Source organism: Vulpes vulpes, chromosome X (genome assembly GCF_048418805.1).
Source record: "Vulpes vulpes isolate BD-2025 chromosome X, VulVul3, whole genome shotgun sequence".
NCBI lineage: Eukaryota > Metazoa > Chordata > Mammalia > Carnivora > Canidae > Vulpes > Vulpes vulpes.
Genome location: NC_132796.1, coordinates 29,708,638 through 29,725,480, shown reverse-complemented (window position 1 = coordinate 29,725,480; position 16,843 = coordinate 29,708,638). Strand labels below are relative to the sequence as shown.

Here is a 16,843-nt window from a genome sequence, read left to right as displayed (position 1 = left end):
TCCTCTGGCATAACAAGAAAGAGAAGCTGGCATTGGGTTCTAGATGCTTTGTTGGGGCTACAGTCTTCCTAAATGTCAAGGGCCCATTCAGTGAGGAGATACAAAAACAAGAAAAAAGCATCAGGTGTCCTAGCCCTGGCTCCAGCTCCCTGGGGCCCACCCCCATGCCAGTCTTCCCGAGAGAGAGCCAGGCTGGCAACTAACCGTAGAAACAGGAGGAAAGAACCAGATACTCACAGCATACATGCTATGGCTTTGTTGTTCTTCCTCCAAAATGGACTTTGATGGTGTTAATTAGTAAATATATTTTGTTAAAGATTCTTTTATTGGCAAAGGATAGAGAAATTCTCAAGAAATATGCAGGGATGCAGGTACTTTGAAATTGGACTTGACAGTAGACTGCCATCCTAACCTAAGGCAGTTCTGTAGATTACCTCTCTTTTCTTTGTCCTGGGAAGTGTGTTTTTCCACAAGCTATCCTTGCTTCTCTTTGGTCTGTTCCATTCCATTTCCTCTTCTTAAACAACTGGTATTCTCTATTTACTCATGGGGTTTTCTTTCGTCTTGATTTGAACCTCATCTTTACCAAGTTCACTCTCCAATGTAGTCAGTATCTTGTGGTGAGCAAGAGAAGAGGCTCTGGACTCACATAAACTTTGAGATGAATCATGGCTCTACCAGTTATTGCATGGTCAAGTAACTTACCTTCCTGCAAATTAAGAAGAGTGCCTGGGTTATGGATCTATTATGGGGATGCAAAAGATAGCCCATGGAATGTGCTAGGTAGCAACAGGCACATGGTAGGGACCTAGTAAATGTTAGCTCTGTATATTTTCACTTCATCCCCTGAGCTTCTGCCTCCAGTTCTGACCCATAAATTATTTTTGACTCTCTGTGTTGAAATCCCTAAGAAAGAAAATTGGGTTAGCATAACTGTCCTTTTAAATCACACGGATACAGGGCTGCCCATGGATTAGTGAGTCATCAGTCAGATATCTTCTTCTGACCACTTCCCCATAGCCTGGACATGAGCTTACGTTACAAAACCTGCCTATCAAAGCAGCAGAGGTTATGCGGGAAGCAGATCCATGAAGTAGAAGCAGAGTTGATCATACTGATTAGCATCCTAGAAAGAGTTTGTTTATGTGTTCACAATATTGAACCAATGTCCCTTTATATCAGAAATGACCATGATAAATGCTTGTTATTGGTTTTTAGGAGTATAGCTGGTTGTGTACATCTGTCTTTTACTTAAGCCTCCTTACCTGGAGAACTTCCGTTGTAGTTTGATTAAGGTCATCAGTACAATAAAAATAATCCAAAGGCGACTCTAGAAGTATAAAATAAAACTGTTCCCATTGAACCACCCTCACAGCAATCAGTCTCCGGCATGGCAGCAGGTGGGGTAAACCTGAACCCTATGTGCCATTGCCTGTGTGGTAAGCATCTTTCCGAAGGTAAATTAGCTGCACGTAACAGGCAAGCATGCCAGAAAACACCCACATAAACCTACTAGAAAGGGGTTGGGGGAGATCAAATTCAAATGAAATCATCTGTGCAGAGAGCTCTGCGAAGCTGATGAGTATGTTATTTACAGGCCAATTCCGTGAGGTTTGCTGGATGAGTAATTAGGACAATAGCTGCTCTGGCCTCTCGCCCCCCCCCCCACTGACTCAGCTGACACAATTCATCCACTCAGTCAAACAGACCAGTTCCCCACCACTCTTTGCACCAAGCACATCACTGTCTATTGTAGGGCATAACTTTATTGCCAAATTATTGTCTACTTTGGCACAATGATTTATTTCTTCTTCATTCATTTCATCTTAAAACTACTAGGAGATAACTTCGGTAATCCATTTGTTAAAGACAGCAAGACACCAGAGTCAGGTTCCATTGATTTATTCACCTATTCATTTAGCAAATATTTCACAATGACCTACTTATGTTAGACCTTGTTTCGAGTACTGGAGATGCATTCATGGACAGGACAAAAAATATCCTACCTTAATAGAGCTTACCTTCTATGATGATAGAAAATAAACAAGTTAAGTAAAATATATGGTGTGATGGAGAGTGATAACAAATGGATTTTTTTAAAGAGCAGCAAAGGAAACACCTTTGCTACTTTTAAGGTAGAGGGGTAGATGTAACATTCATAAGACTGGAAAACATCTCATGAATGTCTCACTTTTATGTCCTCAAGTTCTGAAAGTAACATTGCAAAAACCTCTCACATGGACAAACCCATCTGCAGGTAACAACTCCCCATTGACCTATAGTCTCAGGTGGAACAGAAGATGGGGGCCTCAAACCAGCCAAAACCATCAGAGGGAGTAAATTCTACTGAAGATCAAGGGAGGAGTTGGGTAAGGCCACAAAGCAGATAAAAGCAAGGAATAGATCTAGAAACTTAGTAATCAGAAGAGGAAAAAACATCAGGCATGTATTAAGAATAAGGACAGACATACAAGAGTAGGCAAAGCTTCTAAAGACAGTATCCTATGAGGAGCTCAGGGATAGGTAGGGGTAATTGTGAACCAGATTCCCAGACAGGGTCATAGTAAGGAGACAGAACCCAGGCACAGAGCTTGAGAAGCATACTTGTAACAACTCAGTGAAATTAACCTCAACTCTAAACCAACATTCATTCTCAACCTTTGAAAAACGTCTTCTAAGGGCAAAAGTCACCTCATCCTGTCCGAGCCTGCAGGTAAAAGGAAGGGAAAGTAGCTATGATAGTGATCTCAGGGGTGCTATTTAAAGTACTTCACCACTAATAGTACAGTGTGGCATCCAGGCAAAATGGAGACAGGTCCTAATACTGAAGAGGGCCCTGGAAAGCAGTTCTAGAAATTTCCTCATAGTCCCCGAATCGATTGTATGGTAGTAAGGGGAGGAATGTGCACGGCAATGACAGAGGAAGTCTGAGAAGTGGTTGATGATCCACTGGTACTCAAACACCTCGATATATTAATATAGTTTGCCCGTTGCTTAGGTACTAGATCTTAAATCCAGGATCCTAGCAGGGCACCTTTGATGACAAAACATAGCTTTTCCCAGTAATAACATTTTGGTCCAGGTGAGGAGCATGGCACAGTTATTAGGATACAGAGAACCAGCTAAGCTACTTGCAGGCTATGTCTATGGCATGGTCCTTATTCTTCAAGCTGCAGCTCTCCAGCAGCAAAATGAGGGTGATGGCACCTACATCACAAGAATGTTGTAAAGTTCAAAGGAAATGGGAAAGTGCTCAGCATAGTGACTACACACAGAAATTGTGCAGTCATCATTGGAATGTAATGTTACACTGGGAGAGACCCAAGTGAGAAGTCATCCAATTCTTTGTCATCCATGTGAGAAGCTTGATGTCCAGGGATGTTGTCACTGCATCATGGTTACCCAATAGTTCATCACAAGCTCAGAAAAAGAATGTAGGTTTCCCATTTCCCAGACGAATGTTCTTCATTCTACATGATGCTTTATCTCCTTGATCCTCTAAGATTAATTTACAGTTCCTTTGCCCCTCTGCTGTGTTAACAAGATATGTGCTCATGTTAATGACTTTCTACCATGGAACACAGAGTAGGGAGGAGGGGAAAGGAAACATGATGTGAGGTTTTACGCATATAGGATGGAAGCTATAGAGCTATGCCTACTGAAGGGACTTGGAGTGTAGTATGTGCAATTCTGATGACAATAGCACACGTGTCATATAGGTATAAATGCCTTCTTTCAAGGAGGATTAGTCGGGGGGTGCCTGGGTGGCTCAGTCTGTTAAGTGTTGCCTTCCGCTCAGGTCATGATCTCACAGTCCTAGGAACAAGCCCCACATGGGGCTCCCTGCTCAGCGGGGAGTCGGCTCCTCCCTCTCCCTCTGCCTGCCACTCCCCCTGCTTGTGCTTGCCCTCTGTCACTCTCTCTGTCAAATAAATAAATAAAACCTTTTTTTTTAAAAAAAAAAAAAAGAGGGATTAGTCAGCATGATGCTATTTTCATTTATTGCCCTCACAAATATTTCCCACTTATTCCCTCACCCGACTCTCCAGAAGCTCAAGTAGAGGAATAGATTCTGACAGAACACAGACAACCTAACCTTGGGAACTGTGGCCACTGCGTTGTCCGGGGATCTGCATTTCTCTAACCACCTGCTTTGAGACGAAGTTTGGAAGCAGCAATATTAAGTGGATAGCCACGGCATGAGGAGTACTTTCACCAGATCCGCACCACTCCTGACTGCTGGCCACAGCAAACTCATATTTAAATAAATGACTAACTCTGGGAAACGAACAAGGGGTAGTGGAAGGGGAGGTGGGCGGGGGATGGGGTGACTGGGTGACAGGCACTGAGGGGGGCACTTGACGGGGTGAGCATTGGGTGTTATACTATATGTTGGCAAATTGAACTTCAATAAAAAATATGGAAAAAAAAGAAAAAAATAAAGAAAACTGCCTAATATGTCACCTGACTCCCTGCTTTTCATCTAATTACCTTGCATCAATAAATGGGTTTGTGTGGAGAAAGCAAAGGAAATGAGCATCAGGCCTGGATTTTTGCCGCCCTCCTGCCTAATCTGTAGGTCTATAAATGAGGAGCTCCACTGATGGAAGTTGAGGTGTGGTTCTCTGGTTCACTGGTGTCAGTGTTTGTGTGTGTATGTGATTTTGCCATATGCACAAACTCTTAATAGTTACTAAGGCAGCAGAAATGTCTACCTTCCAAGAAGCAGAAGAATCAGTCACAATCTGTCAGAAAACAACTGTTTGCCAAGGAACTCTTCCAGAAGCACTAACCTTTGTTTAATATGTTATTGATTTTCTAAACAGTTAAGTATGGTTTATAATGGCAATAACCCACATGATACCACTCATTACATCAGTTAATACCTAGTTTATTAGAACATTAACTTTTGCCACAGGCAATTAACTGACAAACTATGTGCGCGCGCGCGGGAGTGCACGTGTGTGTGTGTGGGGGGGGGGGTGCAGGGCAGGAGAGAGACTTATAATGAGAGATTTCCAAGTGAACATTCAATATTTTTAAATGGCTTGTGAGAGCTCTGCAGTGGAGCCCAAAATCTTCTTCTTGTTACATTTTCTTCCCAGGAAAATAGGCCAGTACTATGCACATATGAAGCCCCCCACTGACATTAGTAAACTAATCCACAATTAGCTATTGGAAATCAGGTGCATAATTAATTAAATGTCACTATTCATGGCAAGATGTGTGTAGGTGTGGGTGCGCAGGTGGAGAATCTGGGAGTCGGATAACAAAGAGTTCTAAACAATGTAAAAAACATTAGTGTTGCTCCATCATCGGTGCAAGGTAAGATTCGTATTTTTCCTTTACAGGGAGATAGCATGACAAAAGGAAAGTTCTTTATATTTTATTGCATCCTCAACTTAGTATATGTCCATAAAATAACACTGCCTATTCTATCTGTCCTCATATAACAACTTTTTCCTAAGGCTTTTTATGGAAAATGTTTAAAGGCCTCAGTAATTTAGAAACGACAAATACCCACCTTTGGTTCGACGTGGATGGAACTGGAGGGTATTATGCTGAGTGAAGTAAGTCAGTGGGAGAAAGACAAACATTATATGGTCTCATTCATACAGGGAATATAAAAAATAGTGAAAGGGAATAAAGGGGAAAGGAGAGAAAATGAGTGGGAAATATCAGAGAAGGTGACAGAACATGAGAGACACCTAACTCTGGGAAACGAACAAGGAGTAGTGGAAAGGAAGGTGGGGGGGGGGTTGGGGTGACTGCGTGATGGACACTGAGGGGGGCACTTGATGGGATGAGCACTGGGTGATATGCTATATGTTGGCAAATTGAACTCCAAAAAAAAAAAATAACTTTATCAGAAAGGGAGACAGAACATGAAGACTCCTAACTCTGGGAAATGAACTAGGGGTGGTGGAAGGGGAGGTGGGTGGGGGGTGGGGGTGACTGGGTGACAGGCACTGAGGTGGGCACTTGACAGGATGAGCACTGAGTGTTATTCTATATGTTGACAAATTGAACACCAATAAAAAATAAATTTATAAAAATAAAAAAATAATAATTTAAAAAAATAATTAAAAAATAAAAGATTTGGCATGACATTTTGAAAAAAAAAAAGAAAAGAAAACATATATGTGCCTAAAGAAGAAGCTTTGATATTTTGAGTGTTTTTTTAATGTTTTCATTTATTTAAGTAATCTCTACACTCAACACGGGGCTCAGATTCACAGCCCTGAGATCAAGAGTTGAACACTCTTTCGACTGAGCAAGCCAGGTGCCTCGATATTTTTGTTTTTTAAAGAAGTTTAAAAACTGGTATTTAGAGGAGACAAGACTTCCAGAATGGTGCAGTAAGGAGATTGGCAAATCCTCTCTGTCAGCCCACAATCATGGAACTGGACAAAACTGTCAAAACAGTTACATTCCAGCATTGTTTGGAAATTGACTAAAGGCATACAACAATCTGAAAAGTTTGGAAAACTGCTGAAATTCGGGCTTCAAGTACAAATAGCGTCAGTCTATGGCATTTTAATCTGTACCTGCTCCCTTTCTTCCCCTACCCCCCACTAAGCTCATTCTGGATGGTAGTTCTACTAAAGTGGACAAGTCATAAAAATCAGAAGCTTTATTGCCAGGGGAGGGTGACCTGATCTGGTAACCCACATGCAGGGACTTTGTCTGAAACAATAGCTATCTTGGTGGCAAACAATCAAGGAAGGGCAACATCACAGCTGTTTGAGTTGTGATAGTGGATGGCGTAATTTACCATACAACCCAGCAAATTCGCTCCTAAGTATCTACCCAAAAGATATAAACACATATGTCCACACAGAGACTTGTACACAAATGTTCATAGCAGCATTGTATATAATAGTCAAAAACTAAAGATAACCCAAATGTTCACCAATTGCTAAATGTATAAACAAAACTTGGTATACACAAAAACTAGATTATTCAGCAATAAAAATGTAGTTACTGCTACATGCTACAACAGAGATGAGTCTTTGAAAAAATAGCTACGTGAAAGAAACCCATACAAAAGACTGCATATTGTATCATTTCACTTATATGAAATATCCAGAAAAAGCAAATCTATAGACACAGAAAACAGATTAGTCTTTGCCAAGGACTGAGGAAAGGAGAGTGGAATGAATTTAAATGAACAAGTGGGAATATTTCAGATTGTGATCATGGTTATACAATTCTATAATTTACTAAAAAACAATTGTAGAGTGGATTGTATGGTATGTGGTATATAAGTGTACCTAAAACAGCTCTTAAAATTGGTATTTTACAGAATATGAAAATATGAGTAAGAATGTTAGCGCTAACACAGAATAATCATTAGCAGCTCTATTATAATAATCTAGTTTTTCTTATAGTATGAAGCATCTTGAAATAGCATTATAAGATTCTAAGCAAGTTTTATAAAGCAAGTGTCTTATTGCTTCATAATATACTAAAATAGAAAATTCTAAGAGCCCCATTATTTTCCTTGGTATATCTGAAGAAATTTTCCCATTCAGAAATGGTCTCATAAATCATGATAATAATAATTTCAGATAGTTATAAGAGAATATGTTCTGAAATTACAACATGTGTTATAATAAACTACATACAAAAAAACCCTAAAGGAATTGTTCCATATTCCAGCCATTGAAAGAGAGAAAAATAATTGCTAATAATTTACTCTGGCATTAGCTTGGCACTAGACAATGCTCTGAACAAAAGAATGACTACCATTTCAAATAGTATCTACCAAGGTCCTCTGAGATTAATGTAATTGTCAATTTTAAAACTAATTGAGGAAGCTGAGACCATTGTCCTTATGTTCCTTTACAGAGTTTCTTTGCTGGAGATTGATCAGAAGCCCAGTTTTATATTTTGTTAGAATAACAGCAACTCAATAAAATGGTCATTTTGTGCTGAAAAGATTTTTCCTAAAAAGTAGAAGGTAAAATGATGGCCAATATGCTTTCTCTCTTTAAATTTAAAATGTCAGAAAGGCCATTTCCACCTATGGAAGTTATATCACACATAGGCAGGTGGGTGCATATATATGCATATGTTTACAAATATGCATATATTTAAATAAATACTACTACCTAGTGTTGATGGGACGTGGGAAATTTGATGACACCATGTATTGCTAGTGACATTGCCAAACAGAAAACAATGTTAGTGTGTATCCTGAAACATAAAAATCTTCATGCCTGCAACTAGTAATTCACTTTCAGAGAGTCCATCCAAATATCCTGCTACTCGGGCACTGCTTCAACAGGTGCAGCCTCTTTGGGGTCCAGAGTCTGTGTGTGGATATGGGAAAGAACAACCTGACTCAAAGTATGTTAAATAGTTGCTCATTTCAAAGAGGGCCTGCCTGCATCATGGTAAAAGAATTAGCAAAGACTAATAGCTTACATCTCTTTTCCCCTCTGACATATTTTCCCAAAGCCCTCCCATTTGTTTCATCGCTGTGTCAATCCATAGCCCACATGAATTAATAGAGATATTAGCAAAAGATCTGGGCAGAATGAGTCTGGAATTGTGACCCTCAAGGCTAACATAGAAACATCGTCGCTTTGGATCCCAGTCAGTAAGGTTTTATTGTTTTAACGCTTTGGGTACCTCATGACCTACAGGAGCTACCGATGAGCATGCGCAGAGCCTTCATCTGGGTCCCTAAGTTTCTGATAGCTTTGTACCAAGCATATCATTTATGTCACAGGATGATAAATGCAGTTCTTCCTGTAGGCTCAGAAAGAGGCCACAAAGGCTGAGAAGAGAACAATAGTTGCCTGGTAACCACAAGATCTAAGCCAAGGGGCTGGCTCATCTATGCAGGATTTGCAAAGGGGGTGGCCCAATGCTGAGTGTTACACAATTAACAGATCACCTATCTCCAGTTCAGAGAAGAGGGTGAGATTAAAAAGTCAAGACAGTTAATTTCATTTTTGTTGCCTTGTTTTGGTTTTGCTTTGCTTTATAATTCTCACTCAAGTATTATATCCAAAGCAGAAGTGCATGTATTATAAGTGTTCAGCTCAATAAAATCTTATGAAACTAAATTTGTCCAGCACACTCGCACCAGATCAGGAAACAGAATATTACCAGCACCATGGATTCCTCCTTCAAGCTTCTTCCACCTAATCACCCCACTATTCTTGACTGTTAACATAACATAGAGGAACCTGACCAATGTTAAGGATTTTATAGAATGTCATACATTATATATACTCTTGTGCCTGGCTTCATCTACTCAATATTGTGTTTTCGATATATTGGTATGTGCTGTTGTGTACATATATAGAACATAAAGCTTCTATGAACATACTTGTGCTGAACATATGTGTACATGTCTGCTAGATATAGGCCTGAAGAGTGGAATTGCTGTTGATAGAGAATAGATATGTTCAGCTATAGCATATAATGCCAAAGCATTTTCTAGTTATTATACCAATTTATACTTCGACCAGTAGTATATGAGAGTTCTAGTTGCTCCCCATCTTTATTAACACTAGTATTTTCTTTCTCATTTTACCCACTCTAGTGGGAGTGGAGGGGTCAGTAGTGGTGAGAGGATTTATTTCAAGAAATATTTAATCGTGCTATGCTTCATTTTCCCTCAACTTAAATGAGAGGAGCTTTGAGTTTTATAAGAAAATCTTTAAATATAGTTCCAGGAGCTCGAGGAACAAGAGGACAAGCTCTGACTTCTGCCTACTAATTCTAAAAGCAAGCTCTATGACTGGTACTGCCCTTTGCTGCTGGCACAGTGAAGAGGGCTGCCTTGGAAGCCAGCTCCTCTCCCAACAAAGGTTGGGCAGATGTGCAGTTCCTGGGGACCAAATATGAACTTGAAAGAGGAGTCCCAGTGGCTCAGCGGTTTAGCGCCATCTTTGGCCTGGGGTATAATCCTGGAGACCCGGGATCGAGTCCCACGTCAGGCTCCCTGCATGGAGCCTCTTTCTCCCTCTGCCTGTGTCTCTGCCTCTCTCTTTCTCTCTGTGTCTGTCATGAATAAATAAATAAAATCTTAAAAAAAAAAAAAGAAAAAGGGATCCAATCTGGGTTTTATCAATATTAACCCTGACCCAGATGACTGATTGGAGATACATAGGGATCCCAATTATAAATAGCTGAAAGCCCAGAGGGCAAGGGTGAAGTTGTATGCAGCCAGCCAGATAACCAAGGCATTCCTCCCACCAAAGAGTTGCAGTGGGAGGTCTCCAATAGGAAAATTGCTAAGGACCCGGTAAATGCAACCCTTGGGAAGGAAAGAGGCATGATTTGAAAAATACTACCACCAAAGTGCCCCCACATCAGATTCCAACTGGACCAGCCACTTAACCTCCTGTCCTTCTCACCATTGCCCTGGGGATAGCCATATAGTACCGCAAACAGCTAAGAGAAGACACTATTAGTTCCTGTCCTTTCCTATTACAGACTTTCAATACCCTAGAAACTCTGTGCTTAGAGGGAGAAAACTAATTCTGAAGAAGTTTGGCATTTGAAATACCACTACACTAGATTGGAATTAAGTCATTATGAGATGAAATTGAACTTGTCAGTGCTTTAAAGAGATGGGTTTTTTAATTATTATTGTTTAGAAGAGCCTGGAAAAACTAGAGGCCATGTCAGGAATTCCATCTAGGGGTAGGGAGAAAACTGATCCACAGTAAGAGTTAAAAGGAGGATGAGAAAGAATAAGAAAGAATTTCATACAGTAGAGATGATTGACTTAGTGTCTAGAAAAACAAAAAACTCTGATAACCTCAATGTTGTTCTCCCCTATGATATTCAGTCTTTCACAGATACAGTTTCTAGGAATGCAATAAGCAGCAAAATGTTTGGGGTTTGTGTGAAGATTGCTGTAGTGCATGTAAAAGCAAATCAGCTTCAATGACTACCTAATCATGTGCCTCAGAAAAGGCAAAATCATTCAACAGAAGGTGTCAGATTGACATTGTTGTGTGACCGCAGCATCTACTCATAAGTGGGTACTGATAACTTCATGCCTATGCCTTAACCTACTAGTGCTCTGAAGACTGGTTCATTGAATTGTTCTGATAGCTCTGGGGACAGTAACAATGTTGCTCCAGTTGTAACAGCAACATGTGTGAGCAACATCAGGCTAGTGAAGTGTCTGTGCCACAAGTAAATTCTAGTGAAAGTTCAGAGGATACGTCGAGTGTAAGCATTTCTCCACTGCCACAGCCAACAGTTCCTAGAGCTCATTCTTCAGCATGTCTTGTAAACCAACTACCCAGAACTTCAAGGAATATAGCAGCAAAATTACATAATCCTTTAGTAGGAGTCAAGAGGTCATCCTCAACAAATAAAGAAGAGCATCCCAAGAAAACCAAAACAGAAGGGAATAAATCAAGTAAAGAAACTAACGGTCTTCCTTTAAGTGGATATAAGAAAACAGAAAAAAATGAACAGGGTTATATAAATAAAAACACAACTCAACTAGAAACCAAAGAGCTTCTCTATTGGCCCCTCAGAAAACATTTAGTACGGACCTTTCCAATAACCCTGGTCAGCCAGCAAATCCTGTTCCTGCTATCAAGGATTCAATAAAACAGATTTACCTGTCAACAACTTCAGGGATCCATAAACCATATCTTCCAACTCAACCTGTTTGTTGTCTTCAAGTGCTAAAAAATGAGACTAGAGTAGACAGGATTAACATGACTGGAAAAAAAAAAGGTTTAGGTTTATTTGGTGACCTCCCTCACTGGGATAATCAGCATTTATTCAGAAGACCTCATCAGTAAGTGCAGAGGCAGAGTGCTATTGTTTTTTTTAATATTTTATTCATTTATTCATTAGAGACACACAGAGAGAGGAAGAGACTAGGCAGAGGTAGAAGCAGGTTCCATGCAGGGAGCCCGATGTGGGACTCCATCCTGGGACCGTGGGATCACACCCTGAGGCACAGGCAGGTGCTCAATCGCTGAGCCATCCAGGTGTCCCAGGGGTGCTATTATTAATTGGCTAACCAATAGGATGAAGGATGTCACATATTGATAAACTTGGTTACTTTTTCTTAATTGGACAAAGAAAACAGATTATTCTAAATTTGCTTTATGAATCTTCCATTGGGCACCATTCTATCATATATACATTTCTCATGTTAAATTGCAATTATTCAAACTCTTCTTCTATCTTTCTAAATTAATATTTCAAAGTTGGAGTATTGTCTTAACACCCTTAGGAGATGCACTGAGGCTTTCTTTTCAGTTACTTTATACTATCTAGTATGCACTAGTGCTTCTTCCCATGTATTTGTTCTCTGTAGTCACTTTGCCCTTCCTCCCACTCCCTAAGAAAATATTGTTATACTAACAGGCGTAATGTAGTATCTGGTGTTTTATGTAGCTATGGATTTAGGTTGAAACTGCCAGGCACAGATTTCAGTTTTGTCATTTTGTTGACAATGGGGGAAATTCAGCTTATGACACATTCCACATTGTGGAATTGCATCCAAGCTTTGCCAAATGGAAAAGTTGGACATTTTTGGGGTAGTGACTTTTTAATTCTAGTTTTCATAACCTAGAGATCAGACTGTTGCTTTCACATGATGTATGTAGTATCACATGAGTGGAGTTTGTTTTGCCTTATAATATCTATGACTCCTTTTATCTTTCAAGAGAGCTATATTGTAAGCAGAAGATATATTCCCTCATTAAAAACTTGACGGGATGAGCACTGGGTGTTTTTTTGTATGTTGGTAAATTGAACACCAATAAAAATTAATTAAAAAAAATAATAAAAGTCAAAAAGTGAAAAAAAAACATGTTTTTAACATAAAAAAACTTTGGAAAAAAGAAGGGAAGGAGGGAGGGAGGGAGGAAGGAAGGAAGGAAGGAAGGAAGGAAGGAGAGAATGAAAGAAAGAAAGAAAGAAAGAAAAGGAGGGAAGGAGAAAGGGAGGAAGAAATAGCAGCAATAACCAATACCAAGCTTAAGGAGAAAAATTAAGGAAAGAAATATGCTAAATGTTTAGTATTAAAGGAGTTGGGATTGTGAATATATTTAACTGTGCTCAGTATTTCTAATTTTCTGTGACAAAAGTACATGATATTTTTAATGTTAAGAATATAAAAATAATAGCTTGGAGCTATTAATTTAGAACAAACATTAGAGAGCTAGAGATTTAGATTTTATTTTAAATGGTTAGATAAATTTAATGATAGGGTTTTTTAAAGACTTTATTTATTTATTTGAGCGAGAATGAGAGAAAGAGCACAAGTGGTGCAAAGGGACAGAGGGAGAGGGAGAAGCAGACTCCCCGCTGAGCAGGGAGTTCAATGTGGGGTTCGATCCCAGGACCTTGAGATCATGACCCCAGCGGAAGGCAGACGCTTAACTGACTAAGCCACCCAGATGCCCATTAATGATAGTTTTTATTATCTATACGTTTAGAAGTTATCTTGGGAAATAATTTGTAATATTTCCACTAGATACATGTTGATATATATACTATATACTGTATAACTGCACATATAGATATGTGTATATCTTTCTGCTATGTATATGTATGTGTAGTTCAAAAGCATTTTATTATCTACCTCATTGCACTCATATAGTACTTTTTAAGTTACAGTTACAAAATGCTATAACATATAGAAAGCTGCCTTCCTGGGGCCTGGACTACTGTAACAGGTTAAGAACCAAAACAATTTTTATACATATTTTCATGTGGTTTTAATGGGCTTATGAAATATTTAATGGCAGAGATGACAGTGTTAGCTGAATCATTGAATAATTCCTAGACAATATTACTAACATCAATATCTGAAGCTTATTTTTAAGAAATTATTATACTTGTAACCCTGGGTCAACTATATGATGCCCTTAAGCTTAACAACCCTAACCTCTTTGTTAGATACACAGTCTAGGGCCTTAAAAAAAATCTGGATAATATTAGTCTTGACTCCTTGTAGACAGCCCAATGTCCCACCAAGGATTTTTGTAAATTCCTGGTAGAGGTGTTAGAGAAGAGAGAGAGCTCCAGCTCTGATTGTCTGCCTTAAATTAATTCTGATCCTCTACTCTGTGTCTCAGGATTGTTCCTTTCCTCTACCCTAAGGGAACACTTAATATGAGACACTACTCTACTTTTTTTTGAGGCCCCAAGCCAAAAGTGAATAGGATGTGATTTTAAGCAGCATTCTATTGAATAATGTATAAGCATGTTATACCAAGTAAATTTAAATTGCATGTTGGACTCCATTAAATTGCATCTTTCGACTCCATTGATCACCTGGGTATAGGAGATTTCTCCCTGATTCCATGGCTCCAAATAGCACTGTGGCCTCTTGACATTTCTTGAATCCCTCTACCCATCAGTTAAACCATATACCCTTCATGACACTACATAGAAAACATTTCAGTGATTAATAATAATTTCTATAACTACCATTTATAACTACCTGAAAAAGAAAAAAAGTCGAAACAAAGCCTTATGGACAGGAGATCCTTGGAAAGGGAGAAATATATATTTATTTTTTACTGATCCATTGACTGACTTTGTCCAGTCCATTTAAAGGAGAGCTGAGACAGCATTAATTCATCTATTCTGAGCAAAATTAGCACTGTGCTAGGCTCTAGAGCTCCTGTGTTGGGTGAAAGAGGTAAAGCTGTTTGGAGAAAACCTCGTATCAAATAAATAGGCACAGAGAAAAGCCATGATATGAGTATTGTATGAAGTGTAAATTTGTATCGTTCAAGTGTACAGCAAACCCAATTTCAATCAAAAACTCAAGAGAGGCCCCTCTGAAAAGTAATAATATGCAGCACATCCTCAAGGATGAGAAGAAGCCAGCTATGGAAAGGGCAAGGAGGAAAATGCACAGCGTCCATGAGGTAAGAACTTTGGGTGTTAGAAGGCATGAAAGAAGGCCAGGCGGGCATAGCATAGACAGGGCATCGGCAGGGCAATGGAGTGCAGACAGTGTGTAGAGGAAGGCACAGTCAGCTCCCAAAGGATTCAAAATATTATTTCAGGTATCATGAGAAATCCTTGAAGAGTCCTGGGGAGAGGCTTGCATGACCCACTTGACATTTTACGGAGATCACACTGTAGTTTATGATGAATAGACCCAAGAACAACAGTGGATGGCATTTATTTTCATAAATCTGGAAGATGTTATGAAATCGGGGACATATTGCCCAAGTTAGATCTAACGCAGACCTTTTTTGGAAAGAGGCTGTGTAAACATACATAGCCATGTCTTTAGAGACTAAAGCTGAGAAAATGAAATGGCTCTCCATTTGGTTTTGGATGGCCAAATTGTTTTTTCATCTAATGCAGCAGCACTGTCTGGGCAACTTGGTATTTAAGCACTACGTGAGCTAAAACTATGTTAAAGTTAAATGTTTAAATGGGGGTTCTCTACTTCCTTCACCTCCAGGTAAGGGGAGGAAAGTTCAGCTCCAACTTAGTCTTCTATGTTATATCTATCTGCGTACCTAGGTCCCTAAATAAATAAACAGATAGGAAGGTAAGTAGATAATAGGTGCAGGTAATAAAAAGCTATCATTTACTGAGAACCTACTATGAGCTGGGCTATTGTATATATTAACCTCTAATGCTGACAAGGTTGTGCTCATTTTACAGATGAGAGGACCAGATTCAAAAATGCTAATTTACTTGCCCCAAACCACCAAGCTATTATGTGGGCCTAGTACTAAGTACGGTCCCCAAATCTGTTAACTTTTCCCCTCTATTCTGCTTCTCCCCTAGGCATTATTCTTTCTGAACAGCGAAAGTAAATCAAGCAGTAGGAGGAAAGACCTGTTGAACTTCCCCTTTCATCCTTCTAACAACCCAAATATTTCCTCCCTAAAATTATATTAAGTGAAAACTGGAGAGCTAATATTTATTACGAAATAGTACATGATTTAAAGGAATAAACACTTATCCGGTTCCCTTGAACTTCCTTTGACTTATTCCTTCAGACAGACACTGCTTTCAGTATGAGTAACAGAACACATAGAGAAAGAAGAAAATCACTGGTTTGTGATAGTGATATGTGATAGGCATTCTCCCTCTCTTCACACAGATGACAGGCACATGAGTGTTCCCAAAGACCCACAGATTCATGCAGAAACAAGAAAAGCCAAAACTAGTACCGAAGGCCCAGTTCTCTAAATAATAGAGGACACCACAAAAACAAGAGGCACCAAGGCTTCATTGATCATTTGTCTACCTGGGATACTGTCAGCAATATTCAGGTTCAACCCTCTTTTTCTTATCAGAAGGTTCGTCTGGCAGTGTTCTTGTGGATTATCTATTTCTGCTGAATAACTTGCAGCGGGGCTGCTAATCAAGAGAGAAAAGAAGCTGCCTTTGGTGATGAAAATTGCTTTCCAGTGACTGATTGTGCTAATCAATCTTCTACAAGGGAAATCATGAGTAAAAGATGGCCAATAATTGCAAAACACTGCTGCACACATGAAGAAAAATAAGTGACGCACAAAGCCCAGAAAAGCAACTCTTGGGAAAATGTTGCAGAGTCGGCTATTTAAAAAACATATACGTTGGAGAGCAGTTTTTCACAGTTTAAGCCTTCTATTTAGTATGTAGGTAAGTACTGTGCCGAATTCACTCTGGTATTATAGAATTTGACGACACTTCATAATTGGACAGTAAACTGGGATTTCTCATTTGGATTCTGAAAACTGAAAGTTATAAAAATTATCAAGACTGTTGATGCAGGGATTACATTTAGCCTCTGATCATAACTTTTTTGTGTAGGATGATTACAACTGAATTAAGGGCAGAAAATCTTTATTTCTAATGATTCCCAGCTGTCAGTGCAGCT

The 16,843-nt window shown here is 39.3% G+C and overlaps 1 pseudogene; it reads left to right on the top strand.

Annotated features, from left to right (window-relative positions):
• Window positions 1-10,705: 10,705 nt before the first annotated feature.
• On the top strand, window positions 10,706-16,322 carry LOC140596105 (poly(A) polymerase alpha pseudogene; annotated as a pseudogene).
• Window positions 16,323-16,843: the final 521 nt, after the last annotated feature.